General features: G+C 38.4%; 1 long non-coding RNA gene and 1 pseudogene across 1 annotated transcript; one reads left to right on the forward strand and one right to left on the reverse strand.

The window, feature by feature from the left end:
• Positions 1–6,881: 6,881 nt before the first annotated feature.
• LOC128238303 (uncharacterized) lies at positions 6,882–13,207 on the reverse strand. The gene is made up of 3 exons (XR_008261665.1): positions 13,085–13,207; positions 7,212–7,349; positions 6,882–6,942 (listed from the first exon to the last, which is right to left on the reverse strand). It is a non-coding gene; the product is annotated as an uncharacterized LOC128238303 (long non-coding RNA).
• Positions 13,208–14,194: 987 nt separating this feature from the next.
• LOC128237839 (uncharacterized) lies at positions 14,195–15,933 on the forward strand (annotated as a pseudogene).
• Positions 15,934–17,299: the final 1,366 nt, after the last annotated feature.

The following is a 17,299-nucleotide window of genomic DNA, read 5'->3' on the forward strand; positions in this document are numbered from 1 at the left end:
TATTTTGGATTTCCACTTCTCCATTTGCTTGCGGCCAATATGGAGTTGTATTGCGATGTTCAATGTTCATATCCGTTAGATAGTCGTTCAGCTCTTTGCTGTTGAAATTTTGTCTCTAAAGACACTGGAATTCCATGAACACAGAAAAACTATCTAGACAGTTTATAATCTTCTCCGACGTAGTAGTTTTCATGATGAAAACCTCAATTCATCTGGAATAGTAGTCGACAATAACTAGTAGATTTTCTCCCGACGGCAGTGGTCCCAGAAAATCAGCACTCATGCAGATGCTCCCATGGCTGGCTTGGTAATTCTCTTTGGCTCATAGGTTCAGGTTTCGTAGTAACTTGACTAGCTACTTGGCACCCATAACATGTTTTGCAAAAGTTCTCTATCTCTTTATCTATCCGTGGCCACCATACTTTGGATCTTAATCTTTGTTTCATTAAAACAATGCCCGGATGACCTTCGTGTCCCAAAGATAAAATGTCCTCTCGTAATGTCTTGGGTACAAGGATTCTAGTACCTCGAAGTACTAAATAGCCTAAAGACGCTAATTCATGCTTTATCGGCAAATAGCTCTTGTTTGACAGTTCATGCCATCGACCTGTTCTTAACAGATTTTGAATCTCTTTCAGTTCTTTATCATCCTTTGATTCTTGTTCAATTGTCTTTGTTGACATGGCAATTGGTGTCGCCTCGGTTGCTACAAATTTAACGTAATTCTCCGTGTTAAGAAAATCACATTTTCCTTTTGGAACGCTTGTTTCAGACACTAGACGCGATAGTGCATCTGCAATGTTTGTATGCCCTGGAATATGTCTGACTTTATATGTGTATGGTTGTTATCGCAACATCCGCCTTTCTACTCTAGCACATGGTTTGGAATTTGGAGAAAATATGAACTGCAACGGCTTGTGATCTGTCAGCAGTTCAAATTCGATTCCGATCCAATACATATGTAGTCTCTCACACGCCCAAACAATGGATAGTACTTCTTTCTCCGTTTGCGAATACTTCCGTTCTATACTCGTCAAAGTTCTGCTCACATATAAAATCACTCTGGATTCACCTTGCCCATTTTCTTGCACCAGAACACAACCAATTCCGACTGGCCCTGCATCACAAATTACTTGAGTCTTATCTTTCTTGTCGAAATACCCAAGGTTCTTCGCATTTGACAACTGTTTTTTTAGTTCTTTGAAATTTTCCTCTTGTTCAGCATCCCATGTGAATGGAAGTCCTTTTCTGGTCAACTTACGCAAAGGTTCAGCAATAGATGCGAGATTTGGAATAAACCGTCCACAAAAATTGACGAGACCTAGGAAACTCTTCACTTCTGATACAGTTTTTGGTTGCCTAAATTCTAGAACAGCTTTCACCTTACTTTTGTGAAGACCTACTCCATGGTCTGACAAAACCATGCCCATAAAATCTACATGAGTCATATTGAATTGGCATTTCTCCAGATTGAACGTAAGTCCTTTCTGTTCAAGACGTTCTAACAATACTTCAAGTCTTGCATTATGCTCATCATCACTTCGTCCATGTAATATAATGTCGTCGAATATACTGTTCACACCTTCTAGACCACTCAATGTTTGTGCAATCACTTACTTGTACATCTCAGGAGCACAGCTGACCCCAAACGTAAGTCGTTTGTACCGATACATTCCATTCCTGAGTCATGAATGTAGTAATTTCTCGAGATTCTTGGTCCAATTCAATTTGATGGTAGGCCATTTTGATTTCTAGCTTTGAAAATACAGTCGAGTTGTTCAGATCTTGCAAAACTTCTTCTGTTGTTGGAATAGGGTATCTCTCCCTTTTAACTGCTTCGTTGGCTCTTCTCATATCAATACGAAGTCTTATATCATCTTTCTTTGGCACGACAACAATTGGATGTACCCACTTACTTGTTGTGTTTACTTTTTCAATAATGTCCAACTCTTCTAACTCATCTATTTTCTTCTCAAGCTTCTCTCGTAACCCATACGGTACTCTTCTCAATGGCTGTACAACTGGTTCAATGTCATTATCAACTGGAATGTGAAGCTGATAATCTTTTAACTTGCCAATACCATCAAAACACTTGGGAAATTTCTTGCACAGGTCTTGTTTCCTTTCAGCATCAGTCATAACGTTGTTCACCATACTCGGCATATCAATGTGTAAAATGCCTAGCTTTTACCTAACAATGCCTGTCCATTTTCTTCTACCACAATTAATTCAGCATTTATAGTTTTATTTGACACTGTTACATCAGCAGTGAAACTCCCAGCTACAGTTAAAGGTTCATCATTACCATATGCATACACTTTTTTATTTGTCAGTTTACTGTTACATTTCACTTTTCTTTCTTTCATGTATTCCCACATGTTTCTGTCAATGATATTCACGGTTGCACCCGAATCTATAATCACGGGAATGGTTGTTCCCCCTATGTCAACATGTATGTCTCCTTTCATGTACTGGCTTGATACAGTGAATACGTAGTCATCAGATGAATCATTTTCATCAACATCAACTGCTCTGATCTTTTCTCTACGGCTCTGATTTGGTTTATCAAAAGGCTTAGATTTGCAACATTTCTCAAAATGATTTTCTTTTTTACATTTTCTGCACTTCTTTCCTCTAGCTGGACACTTAGGATCTGTTTTTATATGCCCCTCGTATCCACATGCATAGCATTTCTGACCTTTCCCATATTCTGTCCCATTTCTGTTTTTGTATGCACCATGTGCCTGTGGTCTGTATGCACCAGATGCCTGTGGTTTTGGCATAAATTTGTGTCGTATTTTGTTTACACTTTCTTTTGATTCCATTGTGGAAGCCTGCGATTCTGATGCTTCAAGTGACCTTGCTATCCCTCGTAAATCATCTAAAGAAACATCGCTTTTTTCCAACAATTTTCTTCTCAGTCTTTGCGAATAACATTTCTCGATGACCTGGTCCCTAATATTTCTTCTACATTTGTAAAATTACAGTACACGGTTTTTTGTCTCAAACGAGTGATATACTGATCCATGGATTCATTGGATTGTTGTGCAATACTTCTAAATTGCGATCTTTCAAATGCAACATTTGCTTTCGGTTTGAAATAAGTGTCCAACAAACCTTTTGCGATCACGTACTCAGTTTCTCCATCACCTGGATCCGGAACCGTTAACGTGTAGAAAATGTCTTGCACATCGATACCAGCACTGTGCAAAAGCAATGCTTTTTTCTGTTTGTCGTCTTTTACCCCTTTTCCATCAGAAAATAGCTCGAAGCTGCGAAGCCATCTTGTCCACCTGATTCCTAGCGTTGTTCGTTCGCCGATTTCAAATGGCGAAATACCTCCGATGTCTTGGAAAATCGGGGTTGTCATCTTGATCAAAACTCAGATAAATGTTTAAAGTTTATCCTCGTCGCCAAATTATGTAATGTTCGTTCGGCTCTAGGCCGATGTTAATGGATAACTTGCAGCAGTAAACCAAAACATGCACCATGTAAGGTTACCATTTTAATTCCCAGAATTCCTCATCCCATGCAAGGGACGTAACTCATATTGCTTGTCTAACTAAATATAGGATAACATAAGTAGTCCCCCTTACTATGTTAATACACTACAAACAACATTATTATTATTATTGTTATTATTTATTATTATTATTATTATTATTATTATTTTATTATTATTATTATTATTATTATTATTATTATTATTATTATTATTATTATTATTACTATTATTATTATTATTATTATTATTATTCAGACTTTTCCATTTGTACACATAATTGAACACAATACTATAATTTGCTTGGATAGTTTATGCAAAAACATGAATTTAATGTATTTATTGCCAAGGAAAACTATGTCTGTATGTTGGAGGTGAAGATATGTAATGATTTTTGTATCTTGGTTCTTATTTGTTTTCCAAAAGCTAGAAGGCTTTTAAATTATTTAAAGATGATGATTATAGATTTTTTTTTATTTTTTTTTATATTTGAATCAATTTATAATTAGTTTAGAAAGGGTAAATTTTCAAAAATCTTCTTGTCTGATCGTGAGAGTCCATGACCGTAGATATCATTACTGTTTGGACCATTTGTATAACTTTTGAAATAAAAATCATCCTGGTTGTTAGATCATATTTTCTGAGTTTCCAATAGGCTTCTATATGGAAAACTTTCTTGTTAAAGCTGCCCATTAATGAAAGTCAAACTCTGCGATGGCATCTTTAGCAACCTCATGCTTCCAAGTTATGTCAGTGTGCAGGCAACTGTATCAACTCAGTGTGCAGATATCTGTATCAAATTTGTCGGTGTGCAGGCAACTGAACAAGGTCTTGTCAGTGTACAGGCAATTGAACAAGGTGCAGGCAACTGAAGTCCTGTTAGTGTAAAGGTGACTGAACAAAGTACTGTCAGTAAGCAGGCATCTGTATCAAATGCTGTCAGTGTGCAGGTAACTTATCAAGTCCTGTCAGTGTTCAGTCAACTGTATCAAGTCCTGCCAGTGTCTATGCAGGCATGACATCTGATCTAGTATGCGTACAAGAAGTTTTGCACCAGTGTGCAAGCAAGACTTCATGCCAATGTGCAGGCCCCATGAATTAGTTTGGAAAGTTAACAAGTATAATAATTGTTGAATTGATATCCCCACCAGACAAGAAGTAAAGTAGACGACATGGAAATCACGTGTTGACGAACTATAACAACCGAAAGATGAACTACGGCTGCAGAGTGATGGACTCTATTAGCATCGAGTATGAGATATGAGTCTGTTTGCAACTGTTTGACATAAAGGAATATTGCATAAAGTGAAACATATAGAGTTGATGTAGTAACTTTGTTTTTGACCCCACCTTACCCAGTTTCAAACCAATACAATATTTCATAAAGACAATCATTCTGATTAGTTTTCATGAAGATTTAACCAGAAAGATTGCAAAAATATATATAAGATTGGAGGGGATATATAACCTCTTTTATTTCTAAGATTTCTCTTAAGATTTGACATAATGATCTAGTTTTTGACCCCATGTGACCCACTTTTAAAGTCTACATCAAGAGTTTTTGACCTCAGTTTGAACACAATTTGGGCAAATAAATCCAATATTTGGTTCCGGACATGATTTTTTTTTTAAAAAAACGACCCGTGACCATTTAACCCAGTTTCAAAATAGTCATTGAGTTCATCAAGGAAACCATTCTGATTAAGTTTGATAACGAATGTACCAGATGCATGTTTTTTTTTTCTCTCAGATTTGACATACATGTAGTGACATATCTTTTGACTTCATGTGACCCTTATTTAAAATGCAGTGAGATTTCATCACGGTAAAAATCTGTCCAAGTTTGAACATAATCAGACCGATCATTACCATAATATCATTCCAGACAAAATATCTAAGATTTGACCTAGTTCTAAATTTGTCAAAGAGTTCAACAGAAAACAGTCTGATGAGATTTAACGATAAGCCAAAACGTTTTTTACTGAACGGCAAAACAGTAATTACCGCAGTTATTCATGGTTCCATGCAACTATTATTTACAGTAAAAGTAGGAACGTACCTAGAACGGAATGATAATGCAACTATAAAATATTTAAATCTGTTGATGATCGAATCAAGTTCTTGCTTGTAATCAACCATATTGTTATAACGATACGGCAGAAAGCAGAACAGTTTGTCTCGTAGGCTATTTGTACTGTTAATGCAGTCATGTTCGAAAGACAAATTCACAACCACCCCAGCCAGCAAAAAATATGGGACCCATATGGGTCCAACATGGGTTACCATATGGGTCCCATGTGGGCTACCCATCTGGGCCCCACATGGGTTTTGCAACAGGGCTCCATGTGGGTCCCATATGGGCAACCCATATGGGCTGAATGTGGGACCCATATGGCCCCACATGGGTTTTGGAACTGGGCTCGATTTAGGACCCATATGGGCCCCACATTGGTTTTTGAACAGGGCTTGATATGGGACCCATATGGGTCCCACATGGTATTTGTGGGCTCTATATGCCCTACCTAAGCAAATGATTTGGGTAAAACCGTTTCTTTCGTGATTATATGTTATAATATATTGATTCCAATTACCTAAAATATTTTATCTTGAGTGTTCACCTATTGCATTACTATCCTTTCATTGGTTATCTAGACAAACAGCTATGCTGAGAAGTACAAATGAAATAATGTCAACATTACACAACAAAGATGAATACATTAGAAATGTAAAACAAGATGTACACTAAAAAAGTCAACAAGAATTACATACTGACAATTTAAGATCTTGCGTAATACTGGCAATATAAAAGTGGCACACAAGAAAAATGTGACTGAAATTATGACACTTTTTTCAGTTTGATTTGACAATACCAAGCTAAAAAGATCTAGTACATTTATATGGTAATTTGATTGATAACTTAATAATAAGTGAAAACTTTGTTTTATTGATTGTATCTGTCAGTTAAAGCTGTCTAACTGAAAAAGCGTGTCAAAAATTACATGTAAAAACACACCTTTTAAAGGCTTTAACGACATTCGGAGCTCCTCGACCATTTTATCAAAAACAACCTCTGATATATTTGGATACTCAAAAAGCAGTATGTTTAAGTCCGCTGCAAGTAGATCGCGTAGTAAATTTTTTAGCAGTTAAACTTTATGACTTAACTCCTGGGAATCTTAATTATGTTTGCAATAATACACTTCACTGGCAATCAATTTAAACTTAGATCAATAAACACAATTCTAAAACCCTACATTTAATTAATGATATAATTAAGAAATTTACAAACTACTTCAACTGATGTACCGGCATACATCTGAGGTTGTTTTCGATAAAAATGGCCGAGGAGCTCCAAATGGCCCAAATTTTTCTAAATGGCCCCCTCCATTTCCTTGCGTTTCTAAAGTGTGTTGCTGGGTTCAATTGTAGACATCCTGTAACTAGTGTTAGTGGATAGATGAATATCTGAGACAGTTATTTCATCTATGTGATTATCAAATGTTTAGTAACAAATAAGCAGCATTTTATCCTCAAATATATATGGTAATTTTAGCTAGGCAGATAAATTTAGATAGGTATCTTAAAAAGTTTGTCATTTTTTAACACTAATACTCAGTTATATATATTTTTTTAATCCATTGATGTATATGCACAACATAGGTAGTTTCATTTAGCACACCTTAATATATACAACAACAAAACCACCTACTGAAAAAGATGTTTATCAAGTGGAGTTTGTCCAGTATTGGCGGGCCAGATTTTGTTGTCAACACCGTCTTCATTATCCAGGAAACAGTGTCCACTGTGTCACTCCCAGTCTCCCACCATATTCTGCCAAGTATTTTACCTTGAACAAAAAGTTGTGCATGAAAATGCCTGCCACATATAAATGCAAAACAGCAAAAACTTTCAAGCAGAACCATAATATCACACTCAATGTGGTACAATTAGATATTAAAATTTGAAGCACTGTCAGCGCCCCCTATACTGGCTCAGTTTGTGTGTCTGCTCTTATATTGATAATATCAGATCACGTTTCAAAAACAAACTTAAATGTCACTTCAAAATGTAATTTTAAAGCTCAAATTATGCATTTTTAAATTAAAAGGCACCGCCAGTAAAGAACCACACGAGGCAAATAGTAGAAGATTAACCTTTTAATAACTGTAACAACTTTAGTAAACAGGCATGGCAAAATACAAAACCGGGGAAGCAACAAGTGTTTTCTTCATAATATGCTAAACGGTATAAGGGATATAATTATGTACTGGCGCTATATCTTCTCTTTTTAAGGAAAATAATAATTTGAAAACAACAAAACAAATGAGTACCACACTAAAAAACATAAAAGCTAATTAACCTAGTACATAATGATCCTTATACATAAATGTACATAATACAAGACAAATATTGAAGAAACCAAACTAAAGTCCAAAAAGCTATGAATATATACATATATATATATATATAGGTACTATACGTGAACACCACGGCAATATATGTATGGAATCAACAGCTCTTTTAGTTTTAGGCAAAAATCAAGTTTTGGTAAATACTTAAGCCTACATCTGTTTCAAAGCAAAAACTACATCTTTAATCCAACATATGTATGGTTATTCGACATATATGCAAGCAAAACCAAAAACAAAATACAATCACTATTAACAAGTGACATCAACTTGTTAACTATAAGTAGAAAAAACGCATTATTTATACGTATGATAACATGATGGAACAAAAATATGTTGCGGATAATTTTCTCTTTACAAAAGTAACAAAAAGGCACTACTTAGTGCAAATCTTGACCAAAATTCTCAGCCCAAATGGAAACAAGTGTATGTCAAGCTTAAGTCACAGTACAAAGTCAGAAAGATATTTAGGCAGTTTTTTTGGGCGTTTAGGACTAAAACTGTTATCAGAACCTAATAGGGGCGTGTATAAGTCCTGTGAAGTCGACTGAGGCTCGTCAACTTCAGATGATTGTGTCATAATAGGCTGACTAATGACGATTGGAACTAGATCTTCAGGATCAGGCAGACGTTCTGGATAAGTCAACGTAGGCGGAATTTCAGCCGGTGCTGGTGGTTGGGTGTTACAACACTGCGGTTCACATTCAAAGTCTGACTCATTATCAGAATCTGCATAAATTTGTGGTCGATCCGTAGAGTTGATATCACACGGTACACGGTAACACTCACTTTTCTTCACTTAATAAGAAGTAGCGCGAAGCTGATTTCCGACGAATTTCTTAATAAAACACCACTCCTTTTCACACGATACAACGAGATATCTGTTTCTAGCCTTAAGTTTGCTTTTGTCGCAATACAGATACACTAAGTGACCAACACGAACGCAATCTGACTGGTTTGTAGATTCTCCATTACGCTTTGATTTTTCACTATATGAATGATTTTTGTTTCGAGAGTCATGCTGTTGGAGAATGATGTCCCTATCTGAAACTGGAATTTGGTCGTGCGTGAACTGAGATCTATGTGTCCACAGCTCCCGCGAGGAGAGACCTGATTTACGTAAACGCGAGTTGAGCCTAGCAACACAAATAGATAAACCCAAATTTGAGATATGTCCCCCACCTGGTTCATACCGAACAAAATCACTTTCAAGTTCTTGTATAGCTTTCTCAGCAACTGGATTTTTGTTGACATTCTTTACGCGTCCTATTTCAAGCACAATGTTAAGTCTTTGAAACGTTTCATCCGAACGTAAAGCCACAAAACCAGGAGCAGGGTCAACACGGATAACTGCAGGTGGTCCATCTAACGGATGTAGTTCTGTACATAAACAAGCAACGGCTTCCCTGATAGTGTCTCTCTTTTCGTCATCTATGATGCAAGCTTTAGTGTAAGAAGTCACAGTTTCACGCAAAACAAGTATTGTCTGACAATTACGTTTCAAGAAATCTGCTGCAAACGTTGTTCCAATACACTCTGGGGGGTCCTCACTTGTCTGCTCTTGAACGGGCACTGGAACTTTCAGTAGTGAAGCACACAAGTGACATTGGGATGTGGTTCTCTCTATTGCACTAGTTAAATCAAGGGCATAAAATGTCTTTTCATTACTAGTTCAAGCTGAAGTTTTGTCGGATGGTCTAACTTGACGTGCAGAGCATTAACGAGAGCATCCAGTACTGACCTTGGTACAACAATCAACTCAGCAGGTGGAAGTAATGGATCAGTACGTTTTACCACTAACAGATTGTCCTTTGCAATAGACGCGACCCGTAGATAACGTTTTACATCTTTAAGATTGGTGAGTTTCTTAGAAGGACGAGTCCCCTGCTTCATGTGAGCATGTGTACGACGAAGATTAGGACACTCAGACTGAATTTGTAACCAAGATGATCTAGTGGCAAATGGAAGACGAACAGACCGATTCAGTATGTCATCTACCTTTACCGAACGAACTACAGAATCTTCAGTCTGGCAAATGAAGGTACACAGTTGACAGTTGGGCTCTATGCAATCTGATGCATTTCGGCTAGCAAAGTCTGAAGGTATGTTTGCTGAACCCGCAAGATGTCTCACATCGACCTGATAGCGACTGACTATGGATAGGAAAGAGGTCACCCTTGGACTTCACCTCTACACAACTTTTCTACAGCCTGAACACATGGTAAACTGTCTGTAAGGACACATGCTTGCTTATCAGATTGAATGATGTAAGGACTGAAGTGCTTGATGGCTTTAGCAATACCCAAAGCCTATATCTCACATGGTAGCCACGAAACCTGATGTTTCCGTAGCTTTTCACTAAAGAAACATGCCAATAGAAGGGTCCGGTCTCTTGTAACGTATAGTGTGGCTCCAATACCTTGCCTAGAAGTGGAGCCGTCAGTGACTATCCAAAGCTGATCTGATGATCTAGGAAGTGCAATACACTTGTGATTGTTTAGAGCCGCCTCAGCATCACTAAAGATCTTTAAAGATGAGTCAGTCCAATACACCTTCTCTTGCGATTGTTTGCCGGCGATCATATCATCTAAAGGAGACAGGTAAGTGGGGCAATATGGTAGAACTCTTCCTTAAACCTTGTACGCACCGATAAAAGATCGCAAGCCACGGACAGTCTCTGGAGGGGCACACGAAGATAATGTGGCAATGCGATGGGAGCTTGTCGAAATCCGACCTGCCGACCATATCCATCCGAGTATGTATGTTGTCTTTGGACAAATCACTGTTTTAGATGGTGACAAACGTAAGCGGCATATTGAAAGTGCCTCTAACACTCGTTGCCAGTTGCATAAAAGATCATCTACAGAGTTTGCTCCACAGTGCAAATCATCGGCAAGCTTGGCTACCACACCATCCTGTACAAGATCACCAAGTACTCGACACATAAACTCTTCCAACGCTGTCTCAGACTCTGGCATGCCCATGCCACAACGTGTATAGACACGCACATCTCTGAACGGGGTAGCAACGCCACAATACTTCATGGATTGTGTGGACAAAGGAATTTGGTAAAAAGCACTTGTCAAGTCACTTTTGATAATATATTTCCATTTGCCAATGGTTCGTAGTGTGGAGACTACATCTGGAAGTAAGCTCGGTTGCGGCTTAGAGTATCTTCCTACATCTGAGAAGGCGGTGACAAGACGATAACCTCCCTTTGACTTTTTTACTAAGAATGAGGGGTTAAGATACTCTGCTGTAACGTTGACATCTTTAGGTGTACTAAACACACCTTGGCTCTCTAACTCATCAAACTTCTGTTGTAATTTAATAAGTCTGTTCCTGGAGTATTGTGGAACCCTGCCCTTTCGTTGTGGAGGTTGTACAGGACCCATATTTACCACGGCCTCAAACTTCCCAGCCGCACCGTTGTAACCAGGTATATCTGGAGAAAAAACAGCATCGTACCTTTCAATCAGATCTCGGAATTTACCTTTAGATAACTCTGCCATCGATTGCATCAACAAGCTGAGCCTTGGGCCACTGGACTGCGTCATCTGAAGATCTGGGCTCAACAGCGATAATTGCTTCAGGATCTTTGTCAGCCGGTAAATTAATTTCCATGAACGAGCCAGGCCAATTGACAGAAGTGGGACGCTCGGTTCTTAACACAAAAGCCTGCGTGCGCCGTACAACATTGGTCCGAGTAATGTCTCTATCTGGTCCATAATGAGCCTTGTTATTTTTGCCAATAGAGATTTCACGTTTAGCCGGGCGGATAGCTATATCGTTGCATGTCATGAAAGGAATACCAGCAAGAACCTCGACATCTAGGTCATTTACAACAAGAGCTTCCAACTCTAAGTCACAATCACCCCTAGTTAAAGTTATATGAGTTTCACCAACAATATTTAATGGAGTAACGCCGTTTGCCTGTAGTGCGCTCTGATTTGTGGTCTTGACTGGTGCGCCTATGTACTTTGCTACCGATTGTTTTATCATTCTGATTTCTGCACCACTGTCCAATGTTAATTGCAATAGGAAATGTTTATAAAAAGCTTTCATATAAGGTGACTGTTTGGTGACCACACGTCTGGAAGAATGTACAACTCGTTGATTGTGTATCGCATACTCCATGTCCGCTTCTTGGACATCTGCTGTACGTGTATCTTCTTCAGAATCTGAACAATTTGTTGTGCGACGGATCTTGCCAGTAGAACTAATATATTTTCTGTCTTCTTCAGGAAGAAACTTACACTTACTCAAAAAGTGTTGGAACCGTGACCGTCCTGCTTGTTTGCAATTTGGACATATTGGGCCTAATTGGCCGCGCCTTTGGGTCTGTGCATTTCTAAACGTAGAGCGCAAAACCTTCGCATCTGCAAGGGAGTGTACCTCATCTAACAAGCTAGTAATTGCTAGAGATATTTCCGGCTTAAGAGATGCCAGTGTCCTAGAACTGAGCTCAGTAGCAAATTTCTGTTTCACAAGAGCTGGGAGTTGAGGATGAATGAGTCTGAGCCAAGTAAGGACTATGAAATTTTCATCAGTGGGAGTCAGTTCCTCGTCATCCGCAGGTACCTCGCCATTGTGACTGATAGACCCCCCACCTTTGAGAAGACTGTCGTCAACAAAGCTTGCTAGACGTTGATACAGATCCTCCGGCCTTTCTCCTGGTTCCAACTTAATAGCATCATAATCAAGGAAGTGGCCACCAGTTGACTGAAAACCAAAATGCAGTCTAATAGCTCGCCAGATGGAATAAATACTAGTAGAGATCTTTACTATTGTGTTTCTTGATATCACCGGGCAGTAGTTGGCAATCTGGCCCAACATTAACTCTAGCTGAGCAACCTTTTGAGCAGCCGTACGCCCACCTTGAACTCCCTCATCGTCATTATTAAAGCCACGTAATGGGTTAGCAGTTGTCTTTCGCTCCCAAGTTGTTCCATCGAAAAGGTAATGAGCAAAATTTGGGTCAAGAGTCAAAGTATATTGTAAATTGTGTTTCCAAGCTTCGAATGAAGTTATCGTTTTATGTTTTGTCAATTGCCATTGTTTAAGTGTACGTATGTTATGTGCCATTGTTAAGTCTCAGTTGACCTTCAACTAATGTACAGTTGCCTTAAAACTGTCTTGCCCTTCCTTTCTTGGAATGTGTGAGAATTCTTACGTAGTTTGCAAGGAACGAAGGACGTTCGTATACAACCAACCGCTGCCACCACGCCAGTAAGGAACCACACGAGGCAAATAGTAGAAGATTAACCTTTTAATAACTGTAACAACTTTAGAAAACAGGCATGGCAAAATACAAAACCGGGGAAGCAACAAGTGTTTTCTTCATAATATGCTAAACGGTATAAGGGAGATAATTATGTACTGGCGCACCTCATAATAAAAATCGATCAACTAAGTTTGGGAAACTTACAACGGATGTTGCAGCATTCGCTTGTGACTTTCGCTCTTTGAAGGCTGCCAAATCCACCACAGTTTTGAGGGGGAAAGATATACCCTCTGGCAACTCACTCGGAACTGCATATTGTGCTTAACCTCTCGCCAGGATGAGACGCAGGAGCTGCGTATGATGTCGCAGTTGCTCTTGCTGGTTTTCCAAAATCACAAAGATCCAGGTGTCCCGATCTGGAACAAAGAACATTCTGTCAAAAATAAAAAAAATAAACAAGACACCTTATGTAATATACAGTGAACCATTTAACCAATAATGTGATTGGCTGTTTGTTAATGTTTATAATAATAAAAAGATGCAAGGTTCAATTATGAAAACCATTTTACATTCCATTAAAATTTTCTATTTACCTTCTTGGATTCTGCTCTGCCGAGCATCGAATAATGAACGGGTAGCTGGAATGTTGGGGGGGTGTTGGTCTTGGCTGTAACAGGGCCATCATCATCACCATTAGCAGCAGTGGCAGGCTGTTCACCCTGGCTCATATCCTCGTGCAGCCTCGATCCTTGGTGCACTTTTAAATTGGATAAAAGATTAATGATTGTTAGAATCCATTCAAGAGAAAAGAATATGTTAAAGTCTCTTTGGATGTCTATATGTAAATAGGTTCCCCACAGCTGCACGAACCATTAATTTGCCGTTGTTTTATAGTTTTGTTTTGGCATATGCCACCCTGAATGCCTTTACTTTATAATTTGTATACCGTCCATCGATGTAATCCGAAACATGCCGAATATCGATCACGTGATGGGTACCTGCACTTCGGATTGTTTATATTCATTCGAGAGAACTGTCAGCTGCAAACATTTGAAGAACATGTCGTTTCTACGCGTAAGTATTCCCCAAAAATTAAAATATATACGTAATTACATTTTTTCTATATTCTAATTCAACTTTCTAAGTGTAAGCCATTACTATTGCTAGAATCTCGCAAAACCCAGATCGGATTTTCCGATTTCATCTATTTGACGTCACTGACAGGTGCTTCTTAACAACGTGCATGTTCGCGGTCACGTTACCTCCATGTTTGGTATTGTTATCTACTTAACTAAACTTCTGACGTTTTTTAATATTTTTTTATTCATAGGTCAGTTTTTTTAAATTTGAAATGAATTGTTAATTTCAGTTTCCAACTATTTACAAAGTAAAGAGGCGACAATATGATGCTACACTACTAAACAGAGCATTCAGTGATGTTAAAGAAAAGGGAATGTCAGTGTACAAGGCCAGTAGGGAGTATGGGGTTCCAGAATCTACACTAAGAGACAGGACACTTGGACAGCAGCCTACTGGGGACTTGCCATATGCTGGTCCTGGGCCCTTGTTTTCTAAGAATGAAGAAAGCCAGCCTGTGGAACATGTAGCATATATGGCTAGGATTGGATACGGTTATTCACGGCAAGAATTCATGAGTCTGGCAACAGATTATGCCATCAGTTTAAAAAAAAAGATTGAGATGGACTCACCACTTGCTCCTTCCTGGTTTAATGGTTTCAGAAAAAGAAACCCAGAAGTGACAATGACAAAACCACAGAAATTGTCAGTAATTCGGGCAAAGTGCACATCGGAAGAAGTTCTAAATAACTATTTCAAGGAGCTTGACAAGGTGTTGAAGGCCCACAACCTTCATGAAAGCCCTGAATCTATTTGGAATATTGATGAAAGTGGGTTGCAGACTGAGCATTCCCCAAGGAAGATCCTCTGCATGCAGGGAGAAAAGGCAAATACAGTAACTTCCAACAGAGGCCAGACAGTTACCTTAACAGGATGTGGAAGTGCTTCAGGTGTGCATGTCCCCCCATACTATGTCTTCCCTGGGAAAAGATGGAACGAAAACCTGATGGATGGGGCCACCCCAGGACATGCTGGCACAATGTCCGATTCTGGACGGTCAAACTCTTCAGTCTTCCTCAAGTACCTTGAGAATCACTTCCTTCACCATGTCAACACCAGAGATCGTCTAGTGCTTGTTTTATTTGATGGCCATAAATCACATGTCAATTTAACACTTGCAAATTGGGGACAGCAGCACAATGTTGTATTTTTTGTACTGCCTCCCCACACGTCACATGTAACACAATCTCTGGATGTTGGCTGTTTTTGGCCCTTTGAAAAGCTTTTACTATTCGGAATGCCAAATATTCATGAGGAAGAATCCTGGGATGCAGCTAAACCGGTACAATGATGCAGCCATATCGGGGAAGGCGTACAACAAGGGTGTTACAGCACAGAATTTAATATCTTCATTCAAAAAGGCTGGAATTTATCCCATCAATCGGTCTCAGATACCCGTAACAGCAACAGCACCATCAGAAATTTACAAAGAAAACTCACCTCCCAAATCAGAAAGTTTCTTGAATAAAAGAAAGATAACATCAATAAGTCAAGCTTCAACAAAAAAAAAAGAAAATCGCCTCCTACAATTCAAGGAAACCTTTTGTCTCCAACAAAACAGGCACTGCTGTCTGAGGCCCCACATTTGGTCACTGATGCCCAAGCACCAAAAAAAGCAAAGAGGATTATCTTTGAACTTGTCCCTAGTACGTCTGGTCTAAACTGTCAGTGTCCACAATCATCATCTGATTCTGAAGATTCAGAGGAGGTGCCTGAAGAGGACCTTTGCTACATTTGTAAAAGTTTCAGCCCTGCCACCAGTGCCTATCAGCTGGACATTGTTAACTGGGGCCAATGTGACAAATGTAGTCATTGGACACATTTAAAGTACTGCACGCCAGTAAGGTGTTTGAGAAGGGATAGTGAGTTCCTGTGCCCTCATTGCTCCCCATAAACATATGATTACCATTGTTATTGTGATAGAAATATTGATATGTTCCATATTTAACCACATGTTCAACAGTTTTAGTGTTTGCAGTTGTTATCTTGTTATACTCTTGATATATTTTAATATATTTTACTGCATGCTTTATTTAGTTGCTATTTTAAAAAAAACTCACTCAAATATACACCCAAACCTTATACAGTAGTTGTTATTTATTTGTTTGTGTCAGAGTTTAGCAAGAAGTTCGGCTCAGTACCTGATCATGTGACATGGGTCAAAATGTCATATACACCGGTTGATTGTACATACGTCACAAAACAAAATGGCCGACCCCTATGTCAACAAAAAGGTCAGGTGTCGGACATATACTATAGAAATACTTTTATGGCCACATAATTTTAAAGGTAATTAAATCCTCAACATATGTGTATTAAAAATTATACATTTATATCAACTTCGATTTAACATTAAGCAAAGGAAGTCTTAGTACACCGATAAATGAAACACACAGGCTATTATCGCGAAATTATATGACAAAATACAAAATCGTAGCACAAACAATACTTCTACATGAAAGTCATCAGTAATTCACTTGTTTAAAATCAAATTACTAAAAATATAAATACAAGTTGCTTTAAAAGTTAAATAAGAACCTTTAACTTTTCTTTAAAGATGAGTTTAACCATTGTTGTTTTCACTCAATCACGTTCATCATCCGCGCGTCGATAAAATGTGACTTATATGTGACTTAATTGCTACTAAAAACACAATTGCAAAAAGTTTATATTTAAGAAGTAATAAAAAAATGAAAATACGGAAAAAATATCTGTTCCTTGTGTATTTATGTATCATCGCCACAACATTGTGCCTTACCATGTAACACTGCCCTACTATAATATGATAATGCCGAGTATATGGGACCCATATGGGACCTATCTGGGGCATATCATGGCAAAAGATGTGAAGCCGATTCATGAATTAATAATGAACTTTTTTCACATAGTATCGATGTTTACATATTTTCATATAACAATGATCTTCGTTTCCCTTTATGTATCCAATTAATATAGATGAGCAGCTATATATGGGTCCCATCTTGGCATTCTCATCCGGACTCGTCAGTTAATTTCCACCATACGGAG

Source organism: Mya arenaria, chromosome 6, assembly GCF_026914265.1.
Source record: "Mya arenaria isolate MELC-2E11 chromosome 6, ASM2691426v1".
Lineage (NCBI taxonomy): Eukaryota > Metazoa > Mollusca > Bivalvia > Myida > Myidae > Mya > Mya arenaria.